Here is a 12700-nt window from a genome sequence, read left to right as displayed (position 1 = left end):
TTTCATTTTCATTGAATTCTTGAACATTTCTATTTTCTGTCTTTAGTTTTCCCTGACCAAGTTATACTTGAATAGAGATTTTTTGAGTTTCCATGAGTATGTGAAATGTCTGTTGATTATGTGTTATTGGATTCCAGTCTTACTTCATAGTGATATGATAGTAAGCATGGAATTATTCCAATCTTCTTTTGTCTTCTGAGGCTTGCTTTGTGTCCAATTATATAGTCAATTTCAGAGAAGGTTCCCTGTGGTACTAAGAAGTTATTTTTTGTTTGCGGGTGAAAAGTTCTGTAGATATGTATTAAATATGTTTGGGTCATAACTTCTGTTAGTTTCAATGTATTTCTGTTTAGGTTCTGTTTCAGTGACCTTTTCATTAGTGAGAAAAGCCAAACAATAGAGTTGAAAAGAGATAGCATCTTCAATAAATGGTGCTTGTCTAACTGGCAGTTTGCATGTAGAAGAATGAAAATACATCCATATTTATCACCTTGCACAAAGCTAAAGTCCAAGTGGATTAAGAACTTCAGCCTAAAATCAGATACACTGCATCTAATATTAGAAAAAATTGAGAAAGTGCCTTGAATGCATTGGCATGGGGAAAAATTACTGAAAAGGACACCAATGGCTCAGGCTTGATGATCAACAATTGACAAATGAGGCCTCATGAAACTGAAAAGCTTCTATAAAAAGGGCACAGTCAATAGAACAAAATGGCATCCTACAGTTTGGTAAAAGATCTCCACCAACCCTACATTGCATAAACAGCTAATATTCAAAATGTATAAAGAATTCAAGAAGTTAAACTCTAAAACTCAACAGAGGTATCTTGAATAACTGAGAAGTATTTTTCTAAATGTTCAATATCCTTCTTAGTCATCAAGGAAATGCAAGTCAAAAAGACCAGGGAATTCTGCCTTATACTCATTACAATGGCTAAAATCAAACTCAAGTGACAGCACATTCTGATGGGGATGAGGAGAAAAGGGGAATACTTCTCCATTGCTGGTGTGATTGCAAAATGGTATACCCACTCTGGAGATCAATCTGGTGGGTCCTCAGAAATTTGACAATATTTTTAGCTGAGAAACCAGCTATACCGCTCCTGGGCGTATATTCAAAAGATGCTCCACCATGACATAAGGACATATGCTTCACTTTATTCAAAGCAGTCTGATTCATAATAGCCAGATAATGGATGCAAACCAGATGACCCTCAATCAAAGTATGGATACAAAAAATGTTTCACTAACACAAAGTAATATTATTCAGCTATTAAAACAAGGACACCATAAATTTTGCAGGCACATGGATGGAACTAGGAAATATCCTGAGTGAGATAACCCAGACTCAAAAGGACATGCATATTATGTACTCAGTGATTAGTGGATATTAACCAAAAAGTACAGAATATCCAGGATACAACTTACAGACACTAAGAAGTTGAACATGAAGGAAGGCCCAGGTAAAGATACTTAAATCCCACTTAGAAGCATGAACAAAATAATCACAAGAGACTGAGGGTGGAGGGAGAAGGGAAGAGGTGCATCATCAGGCAGGGGAGAAAATATCAGAAAAGCACAGAGGGCCAGGAGAATGAATGGAACTTTGCAACAAGAAGAGGGCATGGGGGCATATGGGAACTTCTAGAAAGTCCCAGAAATCTGAAATGTGAGTGGCTCCCAGGAGACAATGGGAATGACTTTAGACATAATACTCAACAGCAGGGAGAGGAAACCCGAAGAGACCACCAGTAATAGATAGATAGGACCCCCTAGTGAATGGATGGGGTCACCAAACCACCTTCAAAATTTTAACCCATAATATCTCCTGTCTAAAGGAAATGTAGGGACAAAAATGGAGCAGAGACTGAAGGAAAGGCTGTCCAGTGACTGGCTCAATTTGGGATTTATCCCATGAGTGGGCACCAAATCATGACAATATTGCTGATGTTATATTGTTCTTACAAATATGAGTCTAGCATGGATGTCCTCTGAAAAGCTGTACCAGCAGCTATGACAGGTGCAGATGAGTTTATCCAACTGAGGTTGAAGACCCCTATAGAAGAGCTAGGGGAAGGATTGAATAACTGAAGGAGAGGGCATCCCTATAAGAAGAGCATATAAACAAGACTCCTGGAGGCCCCCAGAGGCTAAGCCACCAACCAAAGAGCATCACTGGGTGTTCTGAGGCCCCAGACATATTATATAGCAGAGGACTCCCTTGTATGGCCTTAGTTGGAGAGGATAAACCTAATCCTTGTTGCTCCCAGGTGTGCAGAGGCATCCTTTCAGAGGCAAAGTGGAGGGGATTTGTTACAAAGAGTTCCTGGAAATGGAGACTGGAAGGAATGGCAACATCTGGAATATAAAGTAATAAAATAAGCAATAAAAGGAAATTTCTTTATGAATCAGACAAAAAAAAAAAGAGAGAGACCAAAAATAAACAAAAATCCCCCAAACATTACAGTTGTTTATTTTGAATTTCCCTAATTTTGGTTATGTTCAAGTTTACTTAGATATAATTTAGCTTATGCCAAGAAGTGCTTGCAGACATGGGCCTGGTAAACCTGTTCCTTGAGAGTCTCTTCTAAGGCCTGACGTATACAAATGCGAATGAACGCAGTCAAACATTGGACTGTGAGAAAAGTAATGGAGAAGTAAGGGCAAAGACTGAAGGAGTTGAAGGGGTTTGCAACCCCATGAAAAGAACAACAATCACCCAGAGCCCCCATAGCTTTCTGGGACTAAACCACCAACCAAAGAGTACACATGTGTGGGAAACATGGCTCCAACTGAATATGTAGTAGAGGATTGCCTAATCTGACATCACTGGGAGGGGTCCCCTTGGTCATGTGGAGACTTCCAGGGTTAGGTAATGCTAGGGCACTGAGGCAGGACTGGGTGGGCAGTTGTGAGAGTACCTTCATAGAGGTATGGGAGGGGAAGGGGATAGAAGGTTTGTGGAAGGGAAACTGGGAAGGGAGATAACATTTGAAATAAAAATAAATAAAATAGGGGTTGGGGACTTAGCTCAGTGGTAGAGCGCTTGCCTAGCAAGCGCAAGGCCCTGGGTTCGGTCCCCAGCTCCAAAAAAAAAAAAAAAAAAAAAAGAAAAGGAAAAAAAATAATAAAATAAAAAAGAAAATTAATAATCAAAATTTAATCATGAAAGAGTTAAAATGAGACAGACATTATTTTTAGCTGAAACCATAGATATGAGTCAATAAACCCAGTTATTTCTAGTATGAAAATATATGAGCTTACAATATAAGATTTATTTGATCTTTTTCTCTAATAAAATATTTGTAATGTTGATTAGACATCTCCTAATAATATAATCAAACTATAGATTAAATTCTATGCTTAGGAAATTTTACTTTTAAGTGGTATACATTTTGTAGGAAATCAGTTTTGTGAATGTCTTAAGCACATGAAATTTTTCAACATTTAGAAGACAGATAGTTTATTCATTTCTTTGGAATTCTGCAGCTGAAATACTGTTGAATATTTTTCATAAACTACATACATGATGTTCATACACCACACTATATTACCTAAATAATAAGATAATTTGCAAAGCTATTTGGAGAATTATTTAGCTGTAAAGAGAGATTGTATTTTATCTTTTACTAAAGGTTATTGTATATAATGCAAGCATAATGCTGACATTCAACTGTTTGTTTTTGCTTTCTTACACAGGTAATTTTAAACAATTCAGAAAGTATATCATGTCTACCAATGTATCTGTTCAGACTTTAAAATGTCCTGTTATAATTAGTTTTTCATATATATAAAACAATATGTTCTAAATGCCAAACCAAATCTGCAAAAATGTAATGAATTTTGTCTATCAATTAACTAATTATTTCATTTAAGTATTTTAATAGGAAGATTATTTATTTTAAAGAATACTTCATATTTTGTGTAATAAATCACTTAGTTCCAATTTATTGAAGATCTCTGATATTAATTTTGCAATTCTAATAAGCTTGTTATATTAACAATATAATGTTTATTATGCTCCACGTTTTTGTTTTGTGACATTTAGACTAAATCGATTGCTGTTGCCCTTTCTGTTTCTAACACTGACTATAATAATGCTTGCATGGATTTGTACTTGCAGCAGATAATATGGTCTCATGTGTTAACTACATGGAATATTTAATTTATCAATTCTGTTTCATTACAGTTGTTAGAGACAGGGAACTTTAAAACTGAGGACACTGCATTTTTTATAGGGCATACTATTTATTAACAACAGGAAGAGTTCCAGTCCCAGGGGAAACATGTACAAGACTCCTCCCTACCAAAGGCTCAGGACTGTGTTTATTGTAAAAGAGTGGATTAAAAGACCATAGGAGCCAAAGAATCAGGTAGTTTCCTGTGAGATCAGAAGCAAAGCCAATATACTCTCACCAAAATAATCACCCAGACCAAGCTCAACAAAGAGGATACCTGTGGAAAGAATATCTTGAGTATTGTTTGGAAGCATCAACTGTAAATAAAAATTCTATAGCCAAGAAGAATAAGAAACATTAGAAAGTGGGAAAAAGAGGGGGGAAGGATGAGGGGGGGAGGAGGGGAGAGGGGAGGAGAGGGGAGGGGGAGGGGGAGAAAGAGTCATTCATAGGCGATTAGTCCAGAACTGAGGAAATTGGATGCATGAAGCTAAGGACAGGTAACTAGTCGTGTGGAAGACATAGAATAGACAGTTTCAGTAAGTTAAAGGCTAGTCAGTAAACAAGCCAAAGCTTAGAGCTTAGTCATTTATTAAAGAAGATTATTCTCAGAGTCAATATTCTAGGAACAAAATGGCCAGGTGGGAAAACATATGACTACAGACACCAAAGGGCATGCCATCATGGATTGGGAAAAATGCCAAAGTGCCAGGAGGATTCAACCATACACAATAAAATTAGAAACAATTGAGGGCGTCTGTTTACAGGAAAGGTGTATCACTGGGGAAGAGTACACCCGTTTGTTTTCTAACGACAAATGGTCATCTCTGAAAACATACATACAAGTAACATTGTATATACTGAGCAGGTTTTATTTAGGAATATATGCATATGGTACAAATGGATTCATGCAATAAAATATAGTGAGAAAATGAGATACACTATTCATCCATCTATCTATCTATCTATCTATCTATCTATCTATCTATCTATCTATCTATATCTATTTACTTACTTACTTATTTTTACACTCCAGATTTTATTCCCCTCCCAGTCCATCCCCCAAGGTTTCCACATCCCATACCTCCTCCACGCCCCTCTCCCATGCTCCACCCGAGTCTCCACAAATACACAAAGATTTCCCCACTTCACCCACCCCACCAAACCTCTAAACTTCCTGGGGCCTTCCTGAGTGCATCTTCTCTGACTGAAAACAGACCAGGGAGAATGCTACTGTATATGTGTTGGAGACCTCATCTCAGCTGGTGTATGCTGCCTGGTTGGTGATCCAGCGTCTAAGAGATTTCAAGGATCTAGGTTAACTGAGACTGCTTGTCATCCTACAAGTTTGTCCTCCTCATTAGCTTCCTCCAGCTTTTCTCTAATTCAGCCAGAGTGGTTAGTTGGTTGGGTGCACATATGTGCATCTGAGTCTTTCAGCTTCTTGTTGGGTTTTTTGGAAAGCAGTCATGGTAGGTCTCTTTTTGTGAACACCTATAACTTCTGTAATGGTGTCAGGTCCTGGGGCCCCCTCTTGAGCTGGAACACACTTTGGGTCTGCCACTGGAACTTCTTTTTCTCAGGCTCTTCTCCATTTCCATGCCTGCATTTCTTTCAGACAGGAAGAATTATGGGTCAGAGCTTTGGCTGTGAGACAGCAACACTATCCCTCAATTGATGCCCTGTTTTTTTGCTGGAGGTGAATTCAAAAATTTCCCTCTCCCCACTGTAGATGAAAGCATCTAGGATACACAGCTTTGAGAGAGTCTCTCCCTTCCCAGATCTCTGGTATATTCTAGAGGGTCTTCCCAATCCCCTTCCTCTCAAGATTGCCTGTTTCCATTCTTTCTACTGACACTCAGGGTTTCAGTTCTTTTCCTCCACCCAATAGCAGATCATGTTCCTCTCTCTCCCACCCTGATCCCCTTTCCTTCCCCTGTACTCCTATCCCTCCTCGATTGTGGTTGTTTTCTTCTCACTCCCAAGTGGAACTGAGGCATCCTCACTTGGGCCTTTATGCTTGTTGAACTTTTTGGGTTCAGTGGACTGTATCTTGGGCATTCTGTACTTCTTTGGGGTACTAATATCTACTTACTGTTCAAAACATATTTGCGTGTCCTTTTGGTTCTGAGTTACCTCAATCAGGATGACATTTTCTAGTTCCATCCATTTTCCTGCAAAACTCAGGATGTTCTCATTCTTAATAGATGAGTAGTATTCCATCGTGTAAATGAACCACATTTTCTCTATTCATTATTCTGTCTTGGGATATCTGGGATGTTTTCAGCTTCCAGCTATCACAAATAAAGCCACTATAAGCATAGTGGAGCATGAGCCTCTGTAGAAAGTTGAGGCACCTTTGGGGTATATTCCCAAGTGTGGGATTTCTGTATCGCTGGTTAGGCCTATTTCCTATTTTCTGAGGAACCTTCACCTCCTTAGCTGAGAAGGTGAGAAGGGAGTCTTCTGTGCCCAAGACATGTTAGTCATTGTGCCTGAGACCTTTCTTGATATATACATACATATATATATATATATATATATATATATATATATGTTTGATATATATATATATATGTTTGATATATATGTGTTTGTGTGTGTGTGTTTGTCTCTGTGTGTGTATATATATATATGTGTGTGTGTGTGTGTGTGTGTGTGTGTGTGTGTGTGTGTGCCACATGTGAGGCAGGCCCTGAATGGCCATTCCATTATTCTTGGCTCTAAATTTTGCCTCCATATCCACTCCTATGGATATTTTTGTTCTCCCTTTTATGAAGGAGTGATGCAACTGCATTTTGGTCATCTTTCTTCTTGAGCTTGATGTGGTCTGGGGATTACATCTTATGTAATTCGAGTTTTTCAGCTAACAACGACTTATCAGTGAGGACATAGCAAGTGTATTTTTCTGTCATTGAGTTACCTCACTCAGGATGATATTTTCTAGTTCAATCAATTTGTCTATGAATTTCATGAAGTCACTGTTTTTGATAGCTGAGCAGTTCTGCATTATGTAGATGTACCACATTTTCTGTATCCATTTTTCTGTTGAAAGGCATTTGAGTTCTTTCCAGCTTCTGGCTATTATAAATTAGGTTGCTCTGGACACAGTGGAACATATGTCTTTGTTGTATGTTGGAGCATCTTGTGGTTATTTACCCAGGAGAGGTATAGCTGGATCCTCAGGTAGGGGAATGTTCAATTTACTGAGGAAATTCAAGACTGATTTGCAGAGTGGTTGTATCAGTTTGCAGTCTCAAAGAAGTGGAGGAGTATTCCTCTTTCTCCACATCTGAACTAGCATCTGCTGTCACCTGAGTTGTTTTATTATTATTTTTTAATCTTAGCCTTTCTGACCGGTGTGAAGTTGTTTTGACTTGTAGTTCCCTGATGACTAAGGATATTGAACATTTCCTTAGGTGCTTCTCAGCCATTTGATATTCCTCAGCTGAGAATTCTTTGTTTAGCTCTGTACCTCATTTTTTATAGGGTTATTTGGGTTTCTGAATTCTAACTTCTTGAGTTCTTTGTGTATTTTGGATATTAGTCCTTTACCAGATATAGGATTGGAAAATACCTTTTCCAAATTTGTTGGTTGCCAATCTGTCCTAATGACAGTGTCCTTTGCCTTACAGAAGCTTTGCTCTTTTAGGAGGTCCCATTTGTTGATTCTTGATTTTAGAGTATAAGCCATTGTTGTTTTGTTCAGGAAATTTTACCAGTGCCCATGTTTTCAAGACCCTTCCCCATTTTTTCTTCTATTAGTTTTAGTGTATCTGGTTTGATGTGGATGTCCTTATTCCTTGTGGACTTAAGCTTTGAACAGGGCAATAACAATGAATCAATTTGCATTCTTCTATAAGCTGACCACCAGTTGAAAAAGCACTATTAATTGAAAATGCTATCTTTTTTCCATTGGATGATTTTACCTACTTTGTGACCATGGGTGTGTAGGTTCATTTCTGCATCTTCAATTCTATTCCACTAATCTATCTGCCTGTCTTTGTACCAATACCATACAGTTTTTTTTTTAAAATCACTATTGCTCTATAATATTATTTGAGGGATAGTGATTCCTCCAGAAGTTCTTTTATTGTTGAGTATAGTTTTCACTTTGTAGGGATTTTTCTTATTCCAAATAAATTTGCAAATTGCTTTTTCTATCTCTATGAAGAATTGAGTTGGAATTTTGTTATTGATGCATTGGATCTATAGACTGCTTTTGGCAAAATGGCCATTTTTACTATATTATTCCTGCCAATCCATGAGCATGGGAGATCTTTCCATCTTCTGAGACCTTCAATTTCTTTCATCAGAGACTTGGTCTTCTCATAAAAATCTTTCACTTCCTTGGTTATAGTCACACTGAGGTATTTTATATTATTTGGGAAAACTGTTAAGGGTGTCATTTCCTTAATTACTTTCTCATCTTGTTTATCCTTTGAGTAGAGGAAGGCTACTGATTTATTGAGTTAATTTTATACCCAGCCACTTTGCTGAAGGTGTTTATCAGGTTTAGTAGTTTTCCTGGGGAAATTTTGCAGACACTTAAATATACTAAAATATCATCTTCAAATAGTGATATTTTGACTTCTTCCTTTCCAATTTCTATCCCTTTGACAACCTTTTGTCTTTTGATGGCTCTGTCTAGGACATTGAGTACTATATTGAATAAGTAAGGAGAGAGTGGGCAACCTTGATTTTAGTGGGATTGCTTCAAGTTTCTCTTCATTTAGTTTGATGTTATCTATTGGTTTGCTTTATATTGCTTCTACTATGTTTAGGTATGGGCCTTGAATTCTTGATCACTCCAGGACTTTATAATGATGGGGTGTTGAATTTTGTCAAACACTTTCTCAGCATCTGATGAAATGATCATTTAGTTTTATTCTTTGAGATTGTTTATGTGGTGGATTATGTTGATAGATTCCCATATATTGAACCTTCCGTGCATAACTGGGCTGAAACCTACTTGGTCATGATGAGTGATCCTTTTGATATGTTATTGATATGGTTTGCAAGAATTTCATTTAGTATTTTTTGTCAATACTCATAAGGGAAATTGGACTCAAGTTTTCTTTGTTTGTTGGGTCTCTGTTGTTATTTAAGACTAAGAGTAATCATGGCTTCATATAAGGAATGAGTTGTGCTCTGTCTGTTTATATTTTATGGAATAGTTTGGACAGTATTAGTATGAGGTCTTCTATGAAGGTGTGCTAGAATTCTGCACTAAAACAATCTGTTCCTGGGATCTTTTTTGTTGGGAAACTTTTTATACCTGCTTCTATTTCTTTAAGAATCATGGGGTTGTTTAGATGGTTTATCTGTTCTTGATTTAACTTTGGTACCTGAAATTTGTCTAGAAAATTATCCATTTCCTCGAGATTTCCCAGTTTTGTTGAATATAGGCTTCTATAGTAGGATCTGATGATCATTTAAATTTCTTCAGATTCGGTTGCTACATCTCCGTTTTCATTTCTGGTTTTGTTAATTGTGATAAACTCTCTGTCACCTTTAGTTAGTCTGGCTAAGGGTTTATCTATCTTGCTAATATTTTCAAAGAACCAGCTCCTGGTTTTGTTGAGTCTTTGTACAGTTCTTTTTGTTTATACTTGGTTGAATTAAGCGCTGAGTTTGATTATTTCCAGCCTTCTACTTCTCTTGCATGTATTTGTTTCTTTTTCTTCTAGAGCTTTTAGGTGTCAAGCTGCTGATGTGTGCCCTCTCCTGTTTCATTTTGCAGGTACTCAGAACTATGAGTTTTCCTCTGAGCTTGGTTTTCCCTGTGTTTCATAAGTTTGGGTATGTTGTATCTTCATTTTCATTAAATTTTAATAAGTTTTTAATTTCATTTTTTTCTTCCATGACCATGTTGTCATTGAATAGAGCATTGTTTAATTTCCATGTATATGTGGGTATTCTCCCATGATTGTTGTTATTGACAACCTGCCTTAATCCTTGCTGATCTGGTAGGATGCATGGGATTATTTCTATCTCCCTGTATCTGCTGAGGCCTGTTTTATGACCAATTGTTTTCATCTATTTTGGAGAAGATACCATGAGGTGCTGAGAAAGTATAACATTTTGTTTTAGGATGTAATGTTCTATAAATATGTTAAATCCGTTTGGTTCATGACTCCTGTTCGCTTCTCTATGTTTCTATGTAATTTCTTTTTCCGTGTTCTTTCCCTTAATGAGAGTAGGGTATTGAAATCTCCTACTATTACTGTGTGCGGTAAATGTGTGATTTGAGCTTTAGTAAGATCTCTTTTATAACTGTAGGTGCCCTTTCATTTGGAACATAGATTTGTAGGATTGAGAGTTCATCATGGTAGATTTTCCCTTTGATGAACATAGAGTGTCCTTCCTTATCCTTATCAATTACTTTTGGTTGAAGGTTGATTTTGTTCAATACATTAGAATGGCTAATCCAGCTTGTGTCTTCAGATCATTTGCTTGGAAGTTTGTTTTCCAGCCTTTTACTCTGAGGTAGTGCCTGTCTTTTTCTCCAAGGTGTGTTTTCTGAATGCAGCAAAATGTTGGGTCCTCTTTATGTATCCAGTAGGTTATTCTATGCCTTTTTATTGGGGAATTGAGTCCACTGATGTTGAGACATATTAAGGAATAGTGATTGTGGCTTCCTGTTATTTTCATATATCGAGGTGAAATTATGTTTATGTATATCTCATCTTTTGGTTTCATTGCAAGGAGATTACTTTCTTGCTTTTTCTACTGTGTAGTTTCCCTTCTTGTGTTAGAGCTTTCCATCTACTATTCTTTGTAGGAATGGAGATGTAGTAATATACTGTATAAATTTGGTTTTGTCATGGAATATCTTGGTTTCTCCATCTATGTTAATTGAGAGTTTTGCTGGCTATAGTAACGTGGGCTGGCATTTGTGTTCTTTTAGGGTTTATATGACATCTTCCCTGAACCTTCTGACTTTTATAGTCTCCAATGAGAAGTCTAGTGTAATTCTTACATGTCTGCCTTTATATATTGCTTGCCCTTTTTAACTTACTGCTTTTGATATTCGTATTTTGTTTTGTTCATTTGGTGTTTTGACTATTATGTGATGGGAGGAATTTCTCTTCTGGTCCAATCTATTGTGTGTTCTGTAGGGTTCTTGTATATTTATGGGCATCTCTCTCGTAGGTTAGGGACGTTTTCTTGTATAATTTTATTGAAGATAATTTACTGGTCCTTTAAGTTGGGAGTCTTCACTCTCTTCTAGACTATTTTCATTAGGTTTGATCTTCTCAATGTGTCCTGGATTTCCTGGATGTTTTGGGCTAGGAGCTTCTGCGTTTTATATTATCTTTGATGGTTGTGTCTATGTGTTCTTTGGTATCTTCTTCCCCTGAGATTCTCTTTTCTATCTTTTCCCTAGGCTTTCTATCTCCAGGGTTGTCTCCCTTTTTGCTTTCTGTATTTTTTATTTCCATTTTTAAATTCTGGAAGGCTTTGTTCCATTTCTTCACCTTTTTGGCTGTGTTTTCCTGTAATTCTTTAAGGGATTTTTGTGTTTTTTCTTTAAGTGCTTCTACTTGTTTACTTGTATTTTCCTGTATTTCTTTAAGGGAGTTATTTATATCCTTCTTAAAGTCCTTCATCATCATCATAAAGTATGATTTTAACTCTAAATCTTGCTTTTTGGTCATGTTTGGATATCTAGTATTTGCTTTGGTGGGATGTACAGAGCCATATTGGATTTGGGCCTAGCCGCTTTTTGACTGCATGGCTCAAAGTGACTAGGTGACTCTGGGCTGTTTGGCCACAGAGACTCACCCCTAAGATGACTGCCTTAAGTCTTAAGATTGTTGAATGAAAGCCTCTCCCATGAATTTACGGCACAGAAAGATAACATTCAAGGGATGCCTCAGCTCGAGTAGATACCAGTTATCTCCTCAGTCAACACCCAGTGTCTCCACCACCTGACCTCATCACCTGACTTCTTTGCCTCCAGCTATCACTGCCTATACCCTCATCTCCCCCTCCTTCATGTTTCACAAAGGTCACTCCCACTACCTGAAAGCCTTAAAAGCTGTAACGTTCATCCCAATAAATGAGACCTTGACAACAGAATCTTGCTTGGTCTCCTTCTTCTCTCAACCCCCATTTAGGCCCAAGGGTAGCGCCCCTTCGGGACCCTGAATAACTGGGTCCCCGCTGGCGGGGACAAGTGGCGCCTGAACAGGGACCCCGAAGTACGGCCAACTACCGGAAGACGGAGACAGGAGATCCGAGGAGAGATTGAGGACTCTTCAGGCTGCAATGCTCGTGCATCGCTGGAGAGGGAGGGAAGACCGGTCGAATAAGTGTCGTCCCAACACCATGGGGAAGGTATTGTCTAAGGAGGCTTGATTCATAGGAGAGATCAAGCTTTCATTCACGGAGAGAGGAAAGAGTTAAAAAAAAGGATTTAACCAAGTTTTTTTGTTTTATTGATGAAAGGTGTCCCTGGTTAATTTTAAACAGTGTGGGGCTAGCTTAAGTAAAACTTAAAATAAAAAAGGGACA

The sequence above is a fragment of the Rattus norvegicus genome, chromosome 7 (genome assembly GCF_021556685.1).
Source record: "Rattus norvegicus strain SHRSP/BbbUtx chromosome 7, alternate assembly SHRSP_T2T, whole genome shotgun sequence".
In the NCBI taxonomy this organism is placed as follows: domain Eukaryota; kingdom Metazoa; phylum Chordata; class Mammalia; order Rodentia; family Muridae; genus Rattus; species Rattus norvegicus.
This window is presented reverse-complemented; position numbering follows the sequence as displayed.